This window comes from Dermochelys coriacea, chromosome 9 (genome assembly GCF_009764565.3).
Source record: "Dermochelys coriacea isolate rDerCor1 chromosome 9, rDerCor1.pri.v4, whole genome shotgun sequence".
Classification (NCBI taxonomy): Eukaryota; Metazoa; Chordata; order Testudines; family Dermochelyidae; genus Dermochelys; species Dermochelys coriacea.
Window position 1 is genome coordinate 53941964 of NC_050076.1, and position 24535 is coordinate 53966498.

Sequence of the window (24535 nt, forward strand, 5' to 3'; positions counted from 1 at the left end):
ACGGTGGAAATCTTAGATCCAGAGAATGACCATGACTATGAGCAGAAGACAAGGCCTAACAAGAATAGCCTTCTGAAAAGCACAAGAGCTTCTTTAATGACGGTGAGTGGGCAGGGCCTCTGTTTTACTCCTCATCTGAACAATGGTATTGCGGCATCACATTGCTCACTTAACATCTCGCTAGAGCATTGTTTCATCCCTGACTCAGAAGGAAGAGTGCTTCTTAAATTGCCAACACCACTACCTTCAGCAAGTGGGCTTTCCTTACCAGCCTTCAACTAGGGCCTGACCCATGGCCACTGGAATCACTGGAAGTCTTTCCGTTATGCTCCTTAAGCTGCACTTTCCAGGCCTGATTCTGATTTTGTTTACACCAGTATAACTCCATTGACCCCCTCTGAATGACTCCTAGTTATCCTTATTGCAGTTACCATCTCTCTCTTCTGTCCTTCACTATACCCACTCTCTTTGTTGTCCCTTTTATCCCTTCCATTGACACATGTCCCTTCCTCCCAACCCTCATTCCTATTTAGCTGTCTACACTATGGGGCCTATGCCAGTACTATACATTCACAGAAGTGGTTTTTCTGCCAAAGTAGGAACTCTATCTCCCCCAAACATAAGAAAGGCCATACTGGGTCAGACCAATGGTTCATCTAGCCCAGTATCTTGTCTTCCAACACTGGCCCCTGCCAGAAGAAAAGAACAGGGCAATTATCGATTGATCCATCCCCTGTCATCCAATTCCATCTTTTGGCAGTCCGAGGTTTAGGGACACCTTGAGCATGGGGTTGCATCCCTAACCATCTTGGCTATCCTCCAGGAACTTACCTAATTCATTTTTGAACCCAGTTATACTTTTGCTTTTGGATTTATATAGTGGCATTACGATATTTACTGTCTTATTATTTATCCATTGCCTAAAGCTTCCTAACATTCTGTTAGCTTTTTTGACTGCCACTGCACACTGAGCAGATGTTTTCAGAGAACTGTCCACGATGACTCCAAGATATCCTTCTTGAGTGGTAACAGCTAATTTAGATGTCATCGTATTGCATTTATAGTTAGGATTATGTTTTACAATGTGCATTATTTTGCAGTTATCAACACTGAATTTCATCTGCCGTTTTGTCACCCACACACTCCATTTAGTGAGATCCCTTTGTAACTCTTCATAGTCAACTTTGGACTTAACTATCTTATGTAATTTTGCATGGTCTGAAAATTTTGCCTCCTCACTATTCATCCCCTTTCCAGATCATTTATGAATATGTTGAATAGCACAGATCACTTTACAGATCCTTCAGGAACCCCACTATTTACTTCTCTCCATTATGAAAACTCATCATTTATTTCTACTCTTTGTTTCCTGTCTTTTAACCAGTTACCGATCCATGAGAGGACCTTCCCTCTTATTCCATGACAGCTTACTTTGCTGAAGAATCTTTGGTGAGGGACCTTGTCAAAGACTTTCTGAAAATTCAAGTGCACTATATCCACTGAAGCACCCTCAACCACATGCTTGTTGATCCCCTCGAAGAATTCTAATAGATTGGTGAGGCATGATTTCCCTTTACAAAAGCCATGTTAACTCTTCCCCAACATATCATGTTTATCTATGTGTCTGATAATTCTGTTCTTTACTATTGTTTAAACCAATTTGTCTGGTGCTGAAATTAACTTTACCAGGATCACTTCTGGAGCATTTTTTTTAAATAGACATTACATTAGCTATTGTCTAGTAATCTGGTACGGAGGCTGAATTAAGGGATAGCTTACATATCACATTTATGGCACCTTAGAAACTAACAAATTTATTAGAGCATAAGCTTTCATGAGCTACAGCTCACTTCTGTAGCTCACGAAAGCTTATGCTCTAATAAATTTGTTAGTCTCTAAGGTGCCACAAGTACTCCTTTTCTTTTTGCGAATACAGACTAACACGGCTGCTATTCTGAAACATATCACATTTAGTAGTTCTGCAATTTCATATTTCACATTCCTTCAGAACTCTTGGATGAATACCATCTGGTCCTGGCAACTTATTACTGTTTAATTTATCAGTTTGGTCCACAACCTTATCTATTAACACCTCAATCTGGGACAGTTCCTCAGATTTGTCACCTAAAAAGAATGGCTGAAATGTAAGTCTCTTCCCTACATCTTCTTGAAGTGAAGATCAATGCAAAGAATTCATTTAGCTTTTGCACAACAAGAACATAGGTCTTCTTTGAGTGCTCCTTTAGCACCCCAAAGGTCCAGTGGCCCCACTGATTGTTTGGCTGGCTTACTGTTTCTGATGTACTTAAAAAAATTCTGTTAGCTTTTGTGTCTTTCGCAAGTTGTTCTTCAAATTCTTTCTTGGTCTGCCTTATTGATCTTCTACACTTGGCTTGCCAGAATTTATGCTCTTTTCAATTTCCCTTATTAAGATTTGACTTCCAATTTTTAAAGTATGCTTCTTTGCCTCTAACTCTGCCTCTTTTATTCTGTTGTTTATCCACGGTGGCATTTTTTTTGGTTCTCTCAACTGATTTTTTTTTTTAATTTGGAGGTATGCATTTAGTTTCAGCCTATGTTATGGTGTTTTAAATAACCTTTGTGAAGTTTGCAGGCATTTTACCCATGCCACTGTGTCTTTTAATTTCTGTTGAACTAGCTTCCTCATTTTTGTGTAGTTCCCACTGTGGTGGGTTTCTTTGGCTCCCCCCCCATGATGTTAAATTTAATTCACTGTTACCAAGTGCTTAAGCTATATTCACCTCTTGGACCAGGTCCTGTGCTTCATTTTGAACTAAATCAAGAATTGCCTCTTCCCTTGTGGGTCTCAGGACAAGCTGCTCTAAGAAGCAGTCATTTATAATGTTTAGAAATTTTATCTCTGCATGCCTTCCTGAAGGGACATATATCCAGTCAACATGAAGATAGTTGAAATCCCCCATTATTATTATGTTTTCTGCCTTTGCAGCCTCTCTAATCTCTCTGAGCATTTCACAATCACTGTCACCATCCTGTTCAGGTGGTCAGTAGCATATTCCTGCTGCTATATTCTTATTGTTCAAGCATGGAATTTCTATCCATAGAGATCCTATGACACAGTTTTGATTCATTTGACTCTATGCTTTCTTTCATATGAAGTGCCACTCCAGCACCAGTATGACCTACTCTTTCATTCCTATATATTTTGTACCCTGGTATTACCATCTCACATTGATTATCCTCATTCCACCAAGCTTCCACAATGCCTATTATATCCTCTTTTAATGCCAGGCACTCTAGTGCATCCACTTTAGTATTTAGACTTCTAGCATTTGTATATAAGCACTTGTACATTTTGTCAATATTCAGTTGCTTTCCTTCTTGTGCTATATATTTAAATGGGATTCTTTTGCGTTTGACTGTTCCTCACTAGCTCCTACCTGTAGTTTATCAACTTCTTTCCTATCCTCTTTACTAGGATACAGAGTTTGTTCTTTAATAAATTTGTTCCTAAGGGGTGTCTCTCCCTGAACTGTGTGCTCCTCTGCACCTGTCAGCTTTCCCCCAGCCCTTAGCTTAAAAAAATCCACTTCAACCTTTTTAATTTTAAATACCAACAGTTTGGTTCCACTTGAATTTAGGTGGAGCCCATCCCTCCTGTACAGGCTTCTCTCCCAAAAGGTTCCTCAGTTCCTAATAATCTGAAAACTCTCCTCTCTACTCCATCATCTCATCCACGCAGTAAGACCCTGCACTTCTGCCTGTCTACCTGGCCCTGCACAAGGAACTGGAAGCATTTCAGAGAATGCTACCACAAAGGTCCTGGATTTCAATCTCTTACTTAGCAGCCTAAAACCTGCAGAACCTCTCTTCTACTTCCCCCTCTGTCATTGGTACCTACATGTACCATGACCACCAGCTCCTCCCCAGCGCTGCACAGATATCTGTCTAGCTGTCTTGTGAAATCCACTTTGCACACAGCAGGCAATTCACCATGCAGTTCTTCTGGTCATGACCACCTAGCTATCAATATTTCTAGTAATTGAATCACCCATTACTATTGCCTAGCTCTTCCAAATAACTGGGGGCCCCTGCCCTGGAGAGATATCCTCAGTGGGAGAGGATACCATGACATCATCTGTAAGGAAGGTGCAACTATGGGATCGTTTCCCTCTACTACAGCTTGATGCGCTCCTGCTCCTTGACATACCGGAGCTGTCAGATTGGAAGGGGCCCGCTCTATGATGTCCCTAAGTCTCCTCTATGTACCTCTGTCTCGTGCTGCTGCTCCAGCTCAGCCACTCTGGCCTCCAGAATCCATACTGTGTCTGTGAGGGCCAGGAGCTGTTTGCACTGAATGCATGCATATGCCACTGCCCACAGGGTAGGTAATCATACATGCTGCATTCAGTGCAATAACTTGGATTGCCCCTGCCCTGCTTCTGGACTTCTGCTGCACTAATTTTGCTTTTGCAGAATTTATTTGGGGAGAGGGGGGACGGGAAAGGGTGTTATTGGCCAGTTTAGAGTATGTTAGTTAGGTGTATCTGCCTGTCACACTCCCTTGCAAACCTCCCCTGTTCGCTACTCCATCACCAGAAGTCCTCTTCCATCAGCACAGCTGCAGCTACACTAGGGCTTTTGTTGGCATAGCTAGGTCAGCTTTTTGCACACCCCTGAGTGACCTAGCTCTGCTGGAATAAATGTTAAGTGGATTCCAGGCCTTTGTCTCCTTCTCAGGGTTAGTCTGCTGAGCCTGAACTTCCAGTTCACCTCTGGACTCTGCGGGCAACCTCTTAGGTTTCCCCTTGCTCTCTAATTAAATGCAATGAGTCATGCTGCACACTGGCCAGTCCTGCCTGTGCATTCGGTAACAATTAGGCAGCTATTGTTCCATGGCATAATGTCCCGGGAAGGCTTTTCATTGTGGGCTCCTCTGAGGGAGAGAAAGCATTACCCCCTGCTCTCTCAGCCCTCCCCTCCTCTCCCCAGTGGCTGACACACTGTGCTGCGGATCAACCGCTGTAGGGCAGAGGTAATGTTTTCCATGTCACTTAGTGCAGTGGCGGGGGCAGGTAAATCACAGTAGATCGACGTGAGGGACCGCCCTTCTGCAACAAAACAGTGCCGGAAGGCAAGACAGCGAAGGAAAAACCATCCGTCTCACAGCACAGCCATTCCTGTGGTTAGAGTAAAAGCCTCCTCTCACAGCCGCCTAGACAGCCAGTTTCTTAATGCTGGTACTCACAATGAAAATTACATTGGCAGGATTTGTATACGATCTTCTAACCCTTTACAGTTCTGCACCTGGCCACTCTTGCTATGTCACCACTTCCACCATCTTCAAAACTCTCGTGATCTACAGAGTTCAAGATGTTTGTCTTTCCACCAAATCAGTTTATCAAAATACTGTAATATTGCAGAGGTGACCTTATATGGACTTCTTGGCCCCTGCCTTACCCTACCTACAAATACTCCTGCTGTGAATTGTTGGAGCTATCGACATTTGAGCTGGTTGAAAAATGGGAGTTTTTCTGCAGAAAATTATGACTTTTCATTAAAAAAAAGTGGAAAAAATCATTTTTCGGTGACCAAAAACTGAAAATGTTGGGATAAAAGCTGGAAAAATTTAGGTTTTCAATTTTCCAACCAAAAAAATTTTTTTAAAATTGTGAAGTGACGATGAGGCTTTCTGCAAAATTTCATTGAGTCAAAAACCCAATTTTTGGCTGAAAAAAGTTTCAAACAGAAAATTTCTGACCAGCCCTCTTTATGGTGTATTTTAGTTGCTATGCACTTTTTACCTTGACTTTGCTGTTGCCTGTTGCGTGCAGATTATAATAAGGCTAAGAAGCTTTGTGTGAACTTCTTGTGGATAAAAGACACTAGAAGGAAAATAAACACCCACACAAAATTGCATTCTGTACAGCAATACAGGCAATGTTAAGGTTACACCATTAAGCACTTCAGGGTAAGATGGGATTTTCAAAGGATCCTAAATGTACCCATATCCTATTCATTCTCAATGGGTGCCTAACCCCTTTAGGCTCTTCCAAATATGACAGCTGCAAGGATCAGGCAGAGCTGCCTGTGCAAAGACTACCCCTCCTCTGCCTACATCCCTGGCATGCATGGAGGGGGCAGGAAGGAGGTGGGGGCAGGGCTTTGCCTTTTATGGATCAGCGGAGCTGGCCAGCCAACAGTGCAAGGGGGAGAGTGGGAGAGCAAACTGCACCCCACAAAGGGATGTGGAAAAGGGTACGCCATCTGTAGCAGGCCTCAGGAAAGCAGAATGCCTGGAGTGGTAGGAGGCATTCTGCATCCCTGAGGCCTGCTACAGGTGGTGCCTAAGTGGGACAGTCCAGCTTCGTACAGCTTCCCATCCCACATGCTGGAAATCAGAACATATTCACTGCAACACATAAAACGCGCTGTGATGGCAGCCTAGCACTTGGCCACACGGCCTTCCTGCACTCTTTGCACCAGTCTATAATCCTGGGTCCATAGAAATGTGTGGCAAATTGAAGCACATACCATAGATATTACAGATGCCAGCAGGAAGCTGCCTATTTATCCTGCCTGTGCTCTGGTGGGCAGGGATAGCATTGTGACCCTGTCTAGTTTCCTAGCTTTAACCAGTCTTAACGTTTGCACTGCGAGGCTTGTGTTATATCGTGATGTCAGCCCTGCGAATTACAGCTTCCAGGGCCACCCCGTCGTTGTGCATTATGAATTATATATATATATATATAAAAATGGTGGCAAACCCCAAGCATATCCCTTTGTTGACTCTCAACAGGGCCACCATACCCGGCCTGCACACCTGCAATGGTGAGAATAAAATGCACTGGAATCGATTCACTGACAAGGCTGAGAAGGGATCCCTGCAGCCAGCTGTATCACTCACTCCTCTCCCTAGAGCTCCGGGGAAGTGAAAGAGCCTGCAACAGCTGTCACGCGAATACAGACTCTCCCAGGCAATGGTTGTGATTTCCCCATCTTCAAAGGGCAGCGGAGGGCTGCATTTGCCTGGGCCTCTTTCATCTCTCTCATTATTTTTCTGAGAGAACAGCAGAAATGAGAGTGGGCGCTGATTGGCTAAGATTTAATTGGAACTCTGGGAAGCACTTCTCTGATTCCTCACACAATTACCTTCCCTCCCTCCCTCTCTCTCTCTCCCCCCCCCTTTTTTTAAACTTGTGCTCTTTAATGATTTGATTCCCTTTTATTTCAGACCAACTGCTTCCTTCTCCCCCGAGGCTCTCGATGCTAGCACCACAGCAACACACGCTGCCGGCAGCTGGGAATGATAACATACCTCAGACGGTCAGGCCTTGGCTGGTGTTACAGCCCAAAGTGAGGGCTCCACAAACTAATCTGGAAACATTTCACTACAGATAGTTATTTCCCCACCCTACTCCCGCCCTGACAGGGACAGATGGGACATTGGTCATTGTGCTTTGGTTCCTGGCTTGACCAATAAGGCAGGGATGGAAAAAATGAACAAACACAAGGTTCAGCGACTGTATCAGAGGCACTTGCTTGGTTTGTGATACACACAAGCATGTTGCACAGTCAGGTCAGGCTTGGGTTCAGGAGGTAAAGCGCTTATTTTTTTTTGCTGAGCAGGCAGCTATCAGCTTCTGGTATCCCTAAGCAAGGCCCCTTCCCTTGTAAAATATTTCTGGGCTTGTCTTTGAGAGCCCCGCTTGCCAAAGATATGCTTAGAAGGGGCAACTATTCCGGCACATGCCACCTAAGACTCTTGGGGTACGCCCACACTGCAAGGGAAGCTGGGGTTGAGATGGGTACACATACCCATGCTGGTTTTAATTAGCATAGGTGTGGTGGCATGAGCTTCAACACAGGCTAGCATGTTCCCAGGTTCCCAGTCGGCTTGTCCTGGGGTGGCTACCACATCTACACTACTATTGCTCTCTGTGCTAGCTGGAGTAAAGCTCACAGGGATACGCCTAGCCATGCTACAATCACAGCTTCGCTTGCAGTGTAGAAGTACCCTTATAACTTCCCCTTCTGAGTCCTGCCACAAGGGAGGGACAAGGCAGGTAGAGGGACACCTGCTTTTTAGAGAAGTGATGGAAATGAAAGCCACGGACTGTCCCAAGAGTCTTTCTGAATGCCAATTTCCGCTGATCAGCTCTGTGTCCAGTCCCTGAAATGCCTAATCAGGGCCATGACCAGCTCCAATTTTCCAACCAGAATTGAAATCTTTACTGCTACTGTACAGCTTTCCATGCCTCATTAGCCTCAACAAGACCTGAGGTTGTAAGAAAAGCCGCCAAATCTGCCTTCATATTTTTCATGCTCCTGCTTAGCTGGTGGGGCAGGGCCAGAAACTCTGAATAAAGAGGGGAAACTTCTGATGTTAAGAATCTCTAATTCCTTACTCTTATGTTGCCATAGACTGAAACCTACACCAAAAACTGATCCAAAGCATCCCTGAACATAGCAGAGGGTGAGGGGCAAGATTGTGAAAGTACATCAGATTTAAATGGTGCTAGGGTCTCACTGCTTCTCGTGGAAAACGTCCAAGAGTGCACGGCAACTTCCAGATGCATTTCATGGCAACTGGCAAACAGTAACGGAGCCTGCCTCATTCTCCACGCAATAAACCTAAGATGCCATGCACAGCAGCCAGTGCACTCACTGCTTTGCTCTTATTCCAGCACAGACAGTCCGTATTTAACAACTACACTGCAAAGGCGGCCAGCTGGCTCCACCATAGTCTGTTCTACCCTGCTCTGCAGAGCCCCGCCTCCCAAAATGGAGAAGGACCTGTGGTCACTGCTGTCCCACCCACATCCTAAGCAATGCAGCTACTCCTCTGGGTAACAATTGGCCCCGTTTTACTAGCTGGGTAGTAACAGTGAGATGAAGTAACTGCATCAGAGCCTCTCTCCATTCAGCACACTCTCATTGTCTAACATAGTCAGCTACAGGAGTACAGAGCAGTGAGTACCCTGGAGCTAACAGCAGCTACCAAGACCTCCCCTCCTGCAGAGTCCTGGTGAGGAAATACTTTGTTCTGCAAATGTCTTGCACCTCTCTTTGCACTGACTTTAGTGGGAGTTTGTCTGAGTGGACACTCCATTTTCATGGGCTCTTTAGGGCCAAGGCCATGCCTGATTTTGTTTGTGCACAGCACATGATGGGCAACACCAGACACTAACAACAAGAGTTACGGCCTGCTAGTCAGTAGCATAGACTCTCCAAAAATGAAGCTCTCATAGCTTGTGATCGAGAAGGTATTTGAAAAGGGCAAATCTTAGCGAAGGAGGGGTTTCTTCTTTCCTAGCCAGCTCCTTGGTAACAGAAAGCTGTAACAAACCTGTAGGAGGTATCGACACTCTATCACTACATGGGGAGTTAATCCCTGTTAAATCATTAGGGCTCATTTGATTTTCCAAATGCTCGATCTCCATCATAATGAAGCATTCACATTAAATAATAGTAGCACCCAGGCTTGGAGAGTAAGGATTGTGCTTGCAACATTATTCCTTTTAGAAACAAAGTGTTTTGCTCCAGATCCTGATGCTCACTCACAAGCCCATCTAGAGCCAGAGTGTGTGAGGCACCCATGAAACCTCAGAGAGCTGAGCAAAGGCCCTTCCCTCTCCCTCTTGCATAGCTGAGCAGGGATCTTTAAAATAATATCCCTGTGCTGCTCACTGTGCATCCCTGGTTGCCGCAGGGTGCCTGAATTTTCCAGAGTTACATTCCATCATATGTCAGGTTTCAGAGTAGCAGCCGTGTTAGTCTATATTCGCAAAAAGAAAAGGAGTACTTGTGGCACCTTAGAGACTAACAAATTTATTTGAGCATAAGCATCCGATGAAGTGAGCTGTAGCTCACGAAAGCTTATGCTCAAATAAATTTGTTAGTCTCTAAGGTGCCACAAGTACTCCTTTTCTTATTCCATCATATGTGTTATGTTCACAACATACACAGAAATTAGATTAAAAAAAACATAAATACTCTTTCTGTAAGGTTATAATGTCACATTACTCTTATTCTTAGAATCCAGAATGACAACACACAGTAACCCAGTAACCAAAAACAGAAAGAGACAAAGCAGGCTGTTCCCTAAGGCAGTCAGGCACAACTAAACCCACCTCATTCTAGGCTGTTTTTTTCATTCTGATCGTCAGCTTCCCTACAGAGCCCTCCAACTTGCAAGCAAGACCAGAAAACCCCTTACAAATTAAAGTGACTGCCTTCAATTCTAGCACAGTTTTCAATACACCGCAATACGTACATGGAATCCACTGGTGAGTGTGTGTTACAGGTCCCCTTCTATGCTTGATCTGCAGAGAATGTGAGTTTGTTTCAGCCCTCACTAGAGAACCTGGCTCTGTAGTTCAAGTTGTAGCAGCTCATGCTTTTAGCTCTGGAGGTGCAATCCCCGGTATGTTGGCCAAGATGGCAGCTATCACACATGCATCAAATCTCACATGCATTGTGAGGGACAAAGATAAAACCAAGCATGAATATCTGGCATGAATTAATTTCTCCAAGTGTGCCATTGTTTTTTTTTTTTTTTTACAATGGACCTGCTTTTCTATTGACCTGCACATTGGGTAGTCATTTACACCTGCACAAAGGAAGTGCAAAATGGGTATGAAATGCTATCACTGGGATCTGACAGCATTTTACACCTTCACTTTTCAAAACACGGCACAGGGCAATGGAGAACCAGGCTCAATGGGTTTTGTTACATTTTGGTAACTCTCAGTCAGTCACTGAGGCCTGAGGTATGCGGCTCTGTTGGATGCCTGCCACCTGGAAACTACAGTAGCCAATCAGCTCTCTCTTGTCCCATATACCCACTTACAGATGCATTATAAGATGCTCTAGTTTATTTCACAGAAAATTTGCTATGCCAAACATATAACTTAGCACTACATCTGTGTACTCTGTGATTCACACTATTTTAGGTTATGTTGATTACCAGGAGCTATTTCCATTGGAAGGTTTAGAACTGAGAGCTATTGCTATATAATTGCAAACAGTGCTGGTGTTATTGAATCTTGTTTCCATATTTCAGCAACATATACACAGAAATGCGTAAGATAAACATGAGCTTCCGAGCATCTGGGTTTGTATTCTAGAGGCTATAGTTTGCATTTATCCAAGATGTATGAAGAGAGGAGGGCTCTTGCTTTTGGTAATACAGTGAGTTAATTACACCAGCTGTTCACCTCTAGAGAAATAGGCTCAAATCTGCCTTGGGACACAAGAGAATTAAGGGCCTCTCAGCCTGGTCCACAATGTTAAAAACAACGTAAAATTAACATGATTTTCTTATTTTCTTCCCCATTCTACAGTATGTGAAATGAATTGATCTGGAAAGTCTTTGGTGGGGATGGCAAAGAAGCCTAAGGGAGTTAAGTGACCAATGCAATTAAAGTCCAGGGTATTTGGGCACCTTGACTCTCTTTAGCTACTTTTGTAAATTCCATCCTTTACCACTAACATTTTGTTCTCCTGTGACAGACACAGACCTTCATATGACTAAAAATCTATTGAATGCAAGGTGCCATTACAATGTGTGAGACAAAAAATAACTAGTGTGAGTGCAGCTTTACAGTTGTGAGATCAAGCACTCAGAGGTAGAAAATTCCAGTTGATAAGGGTACTCCAACAATGCTGACTCAGCCATGCTGCAAATCCTGCATATTTGATCAGCTACAGCACTAAAAACATGTCATATACCTAGGCCTGAGTTAAACAAGGAAAGGGACGCTAAAGAAATGCTGCACATTTCCCACATGGCCAAGTTAATGTCAGAGAAACGTTGGCCTTTGGAATCACCTGCCCTTTGAGCACTTGGGCTCATGGCTTTAATGTTGCACGTTTGATATCTGGGAGATGGGAAATGGGCACGTTTAAGGAGGAGAGCGGGACTAGGGAGAAAACTCTGGTTCTGATGAGCTGCACAGTTTACAATCACCCTCCTGGCTTTGCCAGCAGAGTTTGTGATCTCGTTGCTTTGCATTATTTTAGAACACTGCATCTCACTGTACTATACATTTATTTTGAACTGCAGTCTAAGTTATTAATGATAATGCTTCCATAGAGCACCAGTCAAAGAGCTGTACTATAATTTGTAAGAACTAGGATGTCTTTGAATCAACAGGAAGGCATTTATGGCCTGTCTCCTGCAATATTCTGAGGACCCTGAACTCCTGCTGGCTTCAATGGGAGTTAAAGGTGCTACATTTTATGTTCACAGAATACACAAAGAAAAGTTAGAGAAACACGTACATATTCTTCCTGGAAGGTTGCTATGTAACACTACTTTATTTCTTACAAGTCAAAATAATAACACACAGGAACCAAAAAGAGATAGAAAGCAGGCTGCTCCCTAAAACAGAGAGGCACAACTTACCCCACCTTACTCGAGGCTGTGAAGCCCAGATCTTATGCTTCCCTACTAACGTTCCCTCTAATTTTTGACAAGCTGTGTGCGTGAAAAAATTCTTCTGTGCAAATTTTTGTGCATGCGGTTTTTTTGCCGTTTGCATGGTTTTTAGGATCTGTGTGCATGCGCACACACGCACAGCTTAGAGGGAACAGTGTTCCCTACAGAGCCTCTAGTTCTGCAATCAGAACCACAAAAGCCTCCTGGTATAACAGACTACATTTTTAACAGAGGTTTGTCTGCACCACACTAAGCACCTCACAGGATTGGGCACTCAACCAGCTGCACACACACATTCAGTGTCTATTAGTTCAGGGATCAGATTTTTAAACACTGGCCTCCCATTGTGTGCACACAATTTCCTGGGGCAATTAATTATAGGCACAAGTGAAGTCATGGGGACATCTATGTGAATGCACCCACAACCCAGGCAGCTGGACATCTAAATGTCCCAACCCTGTTCCCACAGAGAAATGCAGGAGCAAATCCATGTCACACATGAGACACTGAGTTCAAACTGGGTTGGAGTGTGCACCTGTAGACTTCAGGGCAGTTCAGTACTGCACATGCTCAGTATGCAGTTTTCAAATATTCCTAATTTTGTGAAACCCAAGCAATATCTTTCAGAACAAGCAAAGGCAAAATACTCATTAAGAACTCAGTTTCAAATTCATCAGCCACTTTTGCTGGAGCTCTGTTAAATTAAGGGGCATTTAGAATTTTTTTTAGTGAAGAGAAACATTTTTTCCACACTCTCCAAAAACACAAAAGTGACTTAAAAGAACTTGCCCAGGTTCCACACACAAATTGTCCTCCATGCAGAGACCAAGCATGGAAAATAAAACGTCATCTGTCATAAAAATAAAGGGAAGGGTAAACTCCTTTAAAATCCCTCCTTGCCAGAGGAAAAACCCTTTCACCTGTAAAGGGTTAAGAAGCTAGGATAATCTCCCTGGCACCTGACCACATGACCAATGAGAAGACAAGATACTTTCAAAGCTGGAGGGAGGGAAAAACAAAGGGTCTGTCTGTGTGATGCTTTTGCCGGGGACAGAACAGGAATGGAGTCTTAGAACTTAGTAAGTAATCTAGCTAGATATGCGTTAGATTATGATTTCTTTAAATGGCTGAGAAATTAGACTGTGATGAATAGAATGAATATTCTTGTCTTTGTGTCTTTCTTGTAACTTAAGGTTTTGCCTAGAGGGATTCTCTACGTTTTGAATCTAATTACCCTGTAAAGTATTTACCATCCTGATTTTACAGAGATGATTCTTTTTGCTTTTCTTATATTAAAATTCTTCTTGTAAGAAATTTAATGCTTTTTTCATTGTTCTTAAGATCCAAGGGTTTGGGTCTGTGGCCACCTATGCAAATTGGTGAGGATTTTTATCAAGCCTTCCCCTGGCAGGGGGGTGCAAGGTTTTGGTGAGGATTTTGGGGGAAAAGACGTTCCCAAACAACGTTTTCCCAGTAAACCCAGTCAAAAGTTTGGTGGTGGCAGTGGAAGTCCAAGGGCAAAGGGTAAAATAGTTTGTACCTTGGGGAAGTTTTAACCTAAGCTGGTAGAAGTAAGATTAGGAGGTTTTCATGCAGGTCCCCACATCTGTACCCTAGAGTTCAGAGTGGGGAAGGAACCTTGTCATCACCTCTGGAAAGTGAAAGGTTTAGAAAGTTGTGGGCATTTAGATATGGGGGGGGACTGTTTCAGTGCAAATGGTGTTGCAAACATAACCCTAGTGGCACTAAATTATTTGCTCTTTTTATTGATTTATTTTATTAGGTCACAAAGAACAGCCTGAGAGAGCACTTACATCTGTGGACAAAGCTGTAATGTAGACACTGACATAATCAGGTCGCTGTAAGCTGCCCTACGTTGACCAAACCGTTTAGTGTAGACCAGGTCTGAGACACCTTCCACGTTTCAAGATAATGACTGACCTGCCACTTTAAGACACTGAAAATGGGCCCAAAAAAAGAAAATCCAAACTAGTGACAATGGAGAGTAAAATGATCGTGAAGGAATTGCCATGAATAGAAAAGCCTTGCAATTAGCTTTGAAAACAGTTACAGTGAGACTTTGGCAGACTTGTTAAGAAGAAAATTCCATATATGGGGTTCGTGAACAGAGGAAAACTCTACCCCTGGCTCAAACCAGATTGCTGGGACAGCAGAGTCTAAGCCCTGGTCTATGCTATGAGTTTAGGTTGAATTTAGCAGCATTAGATCGATTTAACGCTGCACCCGTCCACACGACAAAGCCATTTTTGTTGACTTAAAGGGCTCTTAAGATCGATTTCTGTACTCCTCCCTGATGAGGGGATTAGCACTAAAATCAACATCGCCGGGTCAAATTTGGGATAGTGTGGATGCAATTCAACAGTATTGCCCTCCGGGAGCTATCTCATAGTGCTCCATTGTGACCACTCTGGACAGCACTGTCAACTCAGATGCACTGGCCCGGTAGACAGGAAAAGCCTCATGAACTTTTGAATTTCATTTCCTGTTTGGCCAGCGTGGCAAGCTGATCAGCACAGGTGACCATGCAGAGCTCATTAGCACAGGTGACCATAGAGTCCCAGAATCGCAAAAGAGCTCCAGCATGGACCAAATGGGAAGTACTGGATCTGATTGCTGTATGGGGAGACAAATCCATGTTATCAGAACTCCGTTCCAAAAGACAAAATGCCAAAATATTTGAAAAAAATCTCCAAGAGCATGAAGGTCAGAGGCTATAACAGGGACCTGCAGCAGTGCCACGTGAAACTTAAGGAGTTCAGGCAAGCCTACCAAAAAACCAAAGAGGCAAACGACCGCTCCAGGTCAGACCCCCAGACATGCCGCTTCTATGATGAGCTGCATGCAATTCTACAACTACCCAACCCTGTATGTGGACTCCTGCAAGGGAGTCTGACACAACAGGGATGAGGATTTTGGGGATGAGGAAAATAGCGCAAAACAGGCAAGCAGAGAAACCAGTCTCCCTGACAGCCAGGAACTGTTTATCACCCTGGAGACAATACCCTCCCAACCCTCCCAAACCGGGCTCCCAGACCTTGAAGGTGGAGAAGGCACCTCTGGTGAGTGTACCTTTGTAAATACAATACATGGTTTAAAAGCAAGCGTGTTTAATGATTAATTTGCCCTGAAGACTTGGGATGCATTCGTGGCCAGTACAGCTACTGGAAAAGTCTGTTAACCTGTCTGGTGATGGAGCGGAAATCCTCCAGGGACATCTCCATGAAGCTCTCCTGTAGGTACTCCCAAAGCCTTTGCAAAAGGTTTCTGGGGAGGCCAGCCGTATTCCATCCTCCATGGTAGGACACTTTACCACGCCAGGCCAGTAGCACATAGTATGGAATAATTTCATAAGAAAGCATGGCAGCGTATAGTCCCGGTGTTTCCTGGCCTTCAAGCAACATCCGTTCTTTATCTCTCTGTGTTATCCTCGGGAGAGTGATATCATTCATGGTCACGTGGTTGAAATAGGGGAATTTTATTAAGGGGACATTCAGAGGTGGCCATTCCTGCTGGGCTGTTTGCCTGTGGCTGAACAGAAATCATCCCCGCTGTTAGCCATGCGGGGGGGGGGAGGGGTGAAGCGATCTTCCCAGAGAATTGGGTGTGTGGGGGGGGTTTAGTTGGATTTGTGCTGTATGTTAACCCGAAAGCCGCAGCCCCTCCTTTTAAATGGCCAACCCATTTTAAATGGCCAACTCAACGGGTGCTTGGTATGGGAAATGAGGGAGCTGCTGTTTGAAACCATTCCCACATGTTATGAAGGTTAAAGAAGCCAAAAGACTGTGGCTTACCATGGCTGCCTGCAAGCTGAAGTCTGTTGCCTGGCCCTGCGTGTGTGATCTCTCACACCAAACCAGCAGGCCCTCAATATAAGAGGCAAAATGCGACCTTGTAAAGAAAGCACATGTGCTATGTAATGTTAACAGCTTGGTTCACCGTGAAAGAGTCTACCCATTGTTCTCTAAAACGTGTCTTTTTAAATACTACTCTCCCTTTTTTCCTCCCACAGCTGCAAATGTTTCAACACTCCCCCTATCATCTCCGTCCCAGAGGCTAGTGAAGATTAGAAGGTGAAAAAAACGCACTCATGATGAAATGTCCTCTGAGCTCATGCAGTCCTCCCACATTGAAAGAGCCCAGCAGAATGCGTGGAGGCAGACAATGTCAGAGTCCAGGAAAGCACAAAATGAACGCGAGGACAGGAGGAACGTGCAAGAGGATAGATGGCTGAAGCAAGAGGAGAGATGGCTGAAGCAAGAGGAGCAGTGGCCGCAGCGTGATGAGAGGAGGCAGGAAGCAATGCTGAGGCTACTGGAGGATCAAACTGATATGATCCAGCGTATGGTTGAGGTGCAGGAAAGGCAGCAGGAGCACAGACCGCCACTGCAGCCCCTGTGTAACCAACAGCCCTCATCCCCAAGTTCCATAGCCTCCTCACACAGACACCCAAGAACATGGGGGGGGCCCTCTGGGCACCCAACTCTCCTCCCCAGAGGACTGCCCAAGCAACAGAAGGCTGGCATTCAATAAGTTTTAAATGTGTGGCCTTGTCCTCCTCTCCTCCACCACCCCACCGAGTGCTTCCCTCCTCCCCCACCCCTCCTGGGCTACCTTGGCAGTTATCCCCCTATTTGTGTGACAAATTAATAAAGAATGCATGAATTTGAAACAACAATGACTTTATTGCCTCTGCAAGCGGTGATCGAAGCGGGGAGGGGACGGGAGGGCGGTTGGCTTACAGGGAAGTAGAGTGAACTAAGGGGGCGGGTTTTCATCAAGGAGAAACAAACAGAACTCTCACACCGTAGCCTGGCCGGTCATGAAACTGGTTTTCAAAACCTCTCTGAAGCACAGCGCACCCTGCTGTGCTCTTCTAACTGCCCTGGTGTCGGGCTGCGCATAATCAGCGGCCAGGTGATTTGCCTCAACCTCCCATCCCGCCATAAACGTCTCCACCTTACTCTCACAGATATTGTGGAGCAGGCAGTAATAACAATAGGAATATTGGTTTCACTGAGGTCTAACCGAGTCAGTAAACTGCATCGGCACACTTTTAAACATCCAAATGCACATTCTACCACCATTCTGCACTTGCTCAGCCTATAGTTGAACAGTTCCTGACTACTGTCCAAAGTGCTTGTGTATGGCTTCATGAGCCATGACATTAAGGGGTAGGCTGGGTCCCCAAGGATAACTATAGGTATTTCAACATCCCCAACGGTTATTGGGGTAAGTCCCTTGCTGCAGCCATTCCCACAGACCAGAGTTCCTGAAGATGCGAGTGTCATGTACCTTTCCCAGCCATCCCACGTTGATGTTGGTGAAACGTCCCTTGTGATCCACCAGTGCTTGCAGCACCCTTGAAAAGTACCCCTTTTGGTTTATGTACTGGCTGCCTTGGTGGTCCGGTCCCAAGATAGGGATATGCGTTCCATCTATCGCCCCACCACAGTTAGGGAATCCCATTGCAGCAAAGCCATCCACTATGACCTGCACATTTCCCAGAGTCACTACCTTTGATAGCAGCAGCTCAGTGATTGCGTTGGCTACTTGGATCACAGCAGCCCCCACAGTAGATTTGCCCACTCCAAACTGATTCTCGACTGACCGGTTAGCTGTCTGGTGTTGCAAGCTTCCAGAGGGCTATCGTCACTCGCTTGTGAACTGTGAGGACTGCTCTCATCTTGTTATTCTTGTACTTCAGGGTAGGGGAAAGCAAGTCACAAAGTTCCATGAAAGCATGCAAAAGTTTCGCAGCCACTGGGAATCATCCCAGACCTGCAACACTGCGCAGTCCCACCAGTCCGCTTGTTTCCAGGGCCCAGAATCAGCATTCAATGGCATGAACCTGCCCCATTACCTGCCCCATTACCACCATGATGTCCAAATTGCCAGGGCCCATGCTTTGAGAGAAGTCTGTGTCCATATCCTCATCACTCTCATCACCGCGCTGCCATCACCTCCTTGCCTGTTTTTGCAGGTTCTGGTGCTGCATATACTGCAGGATAATGCGCAAGGTGTTTACAGCGCTCATAACTGCTGCGGTGATCTGAGCGGGCTCCATGCATGCCGTGGTTTGGTGTCTGCAGGAGAGCAGAGTGGCAGCGGAAGCGATCATTTATTCGTTCAATGACGATGGTTTTCAGCCCTACTGCACCATCTGCTGCCAGCAGCACCCAGGACACAACAGCAGCGGCTGAGCTGAGTGGGCTGCATGCTTGCTGTGATATGGTATCTGCGCGGAAAAAAGCGCAAAATGATTCTCTGCCATTGCTCTCACAGAGGGAGATGCAACTGACAACATGTACCCAAAACCACCCGTGACAATGTTTTTGCCCCATCAGGCATTGGGAGCTGAACCCAGAATGTGGGAACTGTGGGGTAGCCAGGGCCGGCTCTACGTTTTTTTCCGCCCCAAGCAGCAAAAAAAAAAAACAAAAAAAAACCACCTGCCGAATACGCTGCCGCTGGAGAGAACAGGAACATCGGAGGGAGCTGCCGCTGAATTGCCGCCAACAGCGAGACCTGAGCCAAAAGAGTTGCCACCGAATTGCTGCCATGGGAAACAACGGGGAGGGGCTGCCGCCAAATTGCCGCCAGGGTTGCTGCCAGAGTGCTGCCCCAAGAACAGCCGGAGTGCCACCCCTTCAGCAGCGCTGCCCCAGGCACCAGCTTGCTTAGCTGGTGCCTAGAGCCGGCCCTGGGGATAGCTACCCACAGTGCAACACTCCGAAAGTCGACACTAAATTCAGTACTGTAGACGCACTCCGCCGACTTAATGCGCTTAGTGGGGACACACACAATCGACTGTATAAAATCGCTTCCTAAAAAATCTACTTCTATAAATTGGACCTAATTTCATAATGTAGACACACCCTTAGAGCGCCTTATCAATATAAGTCCTGCATACCTGAGAAGCCCCGATATCACTGATGCTCATGTTGCCAATTTTGCATGTTAAACTGATCTTACAAACATCTATGAAATGCACAAATTAAATAACATTCTGGGCTTTGCTTAATTTTTTATGCCTGGAGGGATTTTGAAGCTGTAAATAGGAAACCTGCCACAGATCTGTTTGCAGGGGGGAGAGAGAGAGGGAGATTACCTGCATCTAAAGCCTGCTGCCCATCACACAGAGAGCTTGGGAAGATTATGCTGCTGGGTCTGCCAATTCAGTAGAAACAGGAAAACTAATTTTGCCCTCAAATACATTCAATCAAAAATCATTTCTCAAGGTCACTTTAGTAAAACTGCACACGCTGCTTTTCTTCAGCTTCTTTTTTCTTTTAGCAAAAACATTGGCTAATCTCACTCTGCTGCCCATTCACCACCTTCTGAACCTGGAACAGTAACTAGAAAACCCACATGCAAGACAAAATGCGGTGAGCCCCATAATAAGGCCACCGGAATAACTACAAATCAAAAAGAAAAGGAGTACTTGTGGCACCTTAGAGACTAACAAATGTATTTGAGCATAAGCTTTCGTGAGCTATAGCTCACTTCATCGGATGCATTCAGTGGAAAATATAGTGGGGAGATTTATATACATAGAGAACATGAAACAATGGGTGTTACCATACACACTGTAATGAGAGTGATCACTTAAGGTGAGCTATAACCAGCAGGACAGCAGGAGGAAAAAAACCTTTTGTAGTGATAATCAAGGTGGGCCATTTCTAGCAGTTGACAAGAATGTCTGAGGAACAGTGGGAGGGGTGGAGGGGGGGAATAAACATGGGGAAATAGTTTTACTTTGTGTAATGACCCATCCACTCCCAGTCTCTATCCAAGCCTAAGTTAAAAGTATCCAGTTTGCAAATTAATTCCAATTCAGCAGTCTCTCGTTGGAGTCTGTTTTAGAAGTTTTGTTTTTTTTGGTTTTTTTTGAAGAATTGCAATTTTTAGGTCTGTAATCGAATAATCAAAAAGATTGAAGTGTTTTCCAACTGGTTTTTGAATGTTATAATTCTTGATGTCTGATTTGTGTGCATTTATTCTTTTACGTAGAGACTTTCCAGTTTGACCAATGTACATGGCAGAGGGGCATTGCTGGCACATGACGGCATATATCACATAGGTAGATGTGCAGGTGAACGAGCCTCTGATAGTGTGGCTGATGTGATTAGGCCCTATGATGGTATCCCCTGAATAGATATGTGGACAGAGTTGGCAACGGGCTTGGTTGCAAGGATAGGTTCTTGGGTTAGTGGTGCTGTCGTGTGGTGTGTGGTTGCTGGTGAGTATTTGCTTCAGGTTGGGGGGCTGTCTGTAAGCAAGGATTGGCCTGTCTCCCAAGATCTGTGAGAGTGATGGGTCGTCCTTCAGGATAGGTTGTAGATCCTTGATGATGCATTGGAGAGGTTTTAGTTGGGGGCTGAAGGTGATGGCTAATGGTGTTCTGTTATTTTCTTTGTTGGGCCTGTCCTGTAGTAGGTAACTTCTGGGTACTCTTCTACCTACATGCCTCCAGCTTTCATCCAGACCATACCACAAGATCCATTGTCTATAGCCAAGCTCTACGATATAACCACATTTGCTCCAACCCCTCAGACAAACACCTACAAGATCTCTATCAAGCATTCTTACAACTACAATACCCACCTGCTGAAGTGAAGAAACAGATTGACAGAGCCAGGAGAGTACTAAGATACAATTAACTTAGGCTTGAATAGAGACTGGGAGTGGATGGGTCATTACACAAAGTAAAACTATTTCCCCATGTTTATTCCCCTCCTCCACCTCCCACTGTTTCTCAGACATTTTTGTCAACTGCTAGAAATGGTCCACCTTGGTTATCATTACAAAAGGTTTCCCCCCCTGCCCCCGCTCTCCTGCTGATAATAGCTCACCTTAAGTGATCACTCTCTTGTTACAGTGTGTATGGTAACACCCATTGTTTCATGTTCTCTATGTATATAAATCTCCCCACTGTATTTTCCATTGAATGCATCTGATGAAGTGAGCTGTAGCTCATGAAAGCTTATGCTCAAATAAATTTGTTAGTCTCTAAGGTGCAACAAGTACTCCTTTTCTTTTTGCGAATACAGACTAACACGGCTGCTACTTTGAAACCTATCAAATCAAAGGCACAACCTAGAGAGGCATGGACTACTGTCCATTCCAGGATGGCTCAGCTTCCCAGGGCCAATTCTTCACCTCAATAACAGTCTACTTTTAAACTGGTAAAATTCAGACCCATAATTCCCCACCACATTCGACCAGATGGTGGTTGGAACACCTAGCTATGCTACAACCCTGTGTAGTGCCTACAATACAACCCCCGCTGTGCCTATCAGCAGTGGGGCTACACTGACGGGGAATTATACATCCGGTTTTCCCTACTGTAGAGAAGGTCCAAGAGAACTAGCAGATTAAGGGATGCACTAATGTAGACTTTATTAGCCGATAATATTCACCTGGTACCATTGCAAGGCGCTATAGGAATGGAGTTTTGAGCTCTTTCATCTTCATGCTGGGATTTTAGCTCTGTCCCTAGGGAAAGAAGCATCGGAAATAGAAAGTAAAGTATTTTGGGGAAGGAGGAGATCTGCAACTTTTTTTTCATTGCATCCAGTTTCACAGATTAAATACTAGATAATTCAGTGCATTTCTGCAAGCTGTCTTGTGGTGAAGTAAATGGTGGTTGCCCAGCAACAGCAGTGATTGGCATTTGGTTTTGCGAGCTGTTCTAATACTGCCCAAGTTTATTAATCTGAGTCAACAAAGGAAGGACGATGAAGTTCTCGGAAATGGATTTGAAGATATTTAACCTTCTTATACTCTGTTCATTTAAAAAAAACATGTTCAGTCTGACAGCACAATAATGATCTTCCAAATCACTGTGCCTGAGATTGGCTACGCCGTGTCCTTCAAGAATGGAGCAATGAGTGAGGAATGATTTACCTTTTGCCCTTACAAATTGACTGGGACTAGGTTTCCCACAGCTATGTTGAACAAACATGCTACAAACTTTCAGCTAGGAGGGAAGCAGACCGCTGTCACCCAGGATACGTATGCAGTATTGCCAACACTTGCAATTTTATCATGAGTCTTGCGATACTGTACTTGTGTTCTTCTTAAAGTTCCAGCTACTGGAGTCAGGTGATTAGGTGTGAATCTCAGATTTTTGTTTTGTTTTGTTTCTAAATAAGTTTCTATCTATCAAGTTTGTAGAGAAAAGATTGAAAATGTGACTCAAGTGAAGAGGTGACCTAAGCATTCAAAAACCAGAAGACCAAAAAAGAACCTCAAATTTATTATTTTAAAAATGAAAATCTCATTATTTTTATGCCAATCATTATTTTTGTGACCCGACTCATGATCTTTGAACTCTCAAGGTTGGCAGTATTGTGCATGTGCATTGTGATGTGTCTGTTGCAGAGGGGGTTGCGGGAGAGAAAAATGAAGAAGAGATCTGGAAAAAACAGGGCAATAAAAGTTGCGGCGATGGGAGTGTTGAGAGGGAGAGGGAGGATTTGTCCCATGTGGTGCACAGCAGCAGGGAAAAGGGTAACTTATGTTCCTATATCCCAGGAAAAAAACAGGGAGTCCAGTGGCAACTTAAAGTCTAACAGATTTATTTGGGCATAAGCTTTCGTGGGTAAAAATCCTACTTCTTCAGATGCATGGAGAAGTGGGTTTTTTACCCACAAAAGCTTATGCCCAAATAAATCTGTTAGTCTTTAAGGTGCCACCGGACTCCCCGTTGTTTTTGTGGATACAGACTAACACAGCTACCCTTCTGATACTATATCCCAAGAAGTTAGCAGCTCCCCAAGAGAAAGATCACTGATAAGCTCCAACCAGGTCCATAGTGCAACTGTTCCCAGAAGGTGCCCTCCCAAGGAACAGGGTGGGACCTTTGGGAAAGTAGAGGGAAACTGACATGGCCGGAGCAGCAGCCCAGCACAGAGATGCTCCTGCAGCACAGAGTCAAAGGGAAGCAAAGAGTATCATCGCAGGCAAATTTGGCACATGAACTACCAGGTTTTATGGAAGATGCTGTCGCATTTCTACCTTATTCAAGGCTTTGTGCCATAGGGTTGTCGCTTCCTCACCCTCCTTCATATCAGCTGCCTCTTAATGCTCCTGCCCTCATGTTCTGTGTTTTATATTCTATACTGTCATTGGGGGTCATTGGTTGGTGACATCCCTGTAGAGGGGCAGTCATGGGAATGAGCAAGCTCCTTAGCTCTCACCAGCCACTCACCCAGAGGGACCTCAGCACAGCACTGCCAACAGCAGGCCCAGATGGGAAGGGGTGCTGCCCTCCAGCCTGCCTGTTGAGAACCTACCTTGCTAGAGATCACAATTGCTACAGACAGTGGGGCAGTGATTGCTGACTCCATCCTAGGCTCCCTGGTGACCAGCATCTCCACAGCACTCAGTCCTTGCACATTTTGCCATCTGTTATCTTAATTTCCTTCATTCATTCACAACTTCTCCTGTCCCACTGCCTTCAGTGGACAGATGACAAGTAGTTCAGTTCATCATCTGCCTGCTGACCTGTATGTAGTGCTGCCTGGATAAGGCATGGCTGATAGCACCATCTTTTCATTGCTCCTCTGGGCCTGTGAAGGCTTCCTTTTATGAAACTAACCCACTGTGTAGAAAAGATAGGAAGTACAGCAAGAGACCACCCTGTCTTAACCAAGAGATTGTCAATTATCTGAAACTCAAGAATGTCCTACAAAAAGTGGAAACTATGTCAAATTACAAAGGACAAATATTAACAAATAATGCAAGTATATAGGAACAAAATTAGAAAGGCCAAGGCACAAAATGAGATTAAATTATCTAGAGGCATAAAGGATAACAAGAAAACATTCTACAAATACATTAGAAGCAAGAGGAAGACCAAGGACAGGGTAGGCCCATTAGTCAATGAGGGGAGGGGGAGCAATACCAGAAAGGAAATGGCAGAACTGCTAAATGGCCTTTTTGTTTCAATTTTCACCAAAAAGACTAGTAGTGATTGGATGTCTAACATAGTGAATTGGTAGGATGAGGTAGGATCAGAGGCTAAAATAGAGACAGAACAAGTTAAAAATTACTAGACAATACTGAAGAAATTAGCTCATTAGGGCCTGA

General features: G+C 44.6%; 1 protein-coding gene across 5 annotated transcripts in view; it reads right to left on the bottom strand.

Moving 5' to 3' along the window:
- The window catches only part of EPHB1 (EPH receptor B1), a 386433-nt gene that overhangs the window by 133113 nt on the left and 228785 nt on the right, over nt 1-24535 (bottom strand). The gene's annotated exons all lie outside the window — the stretch shown is intronic.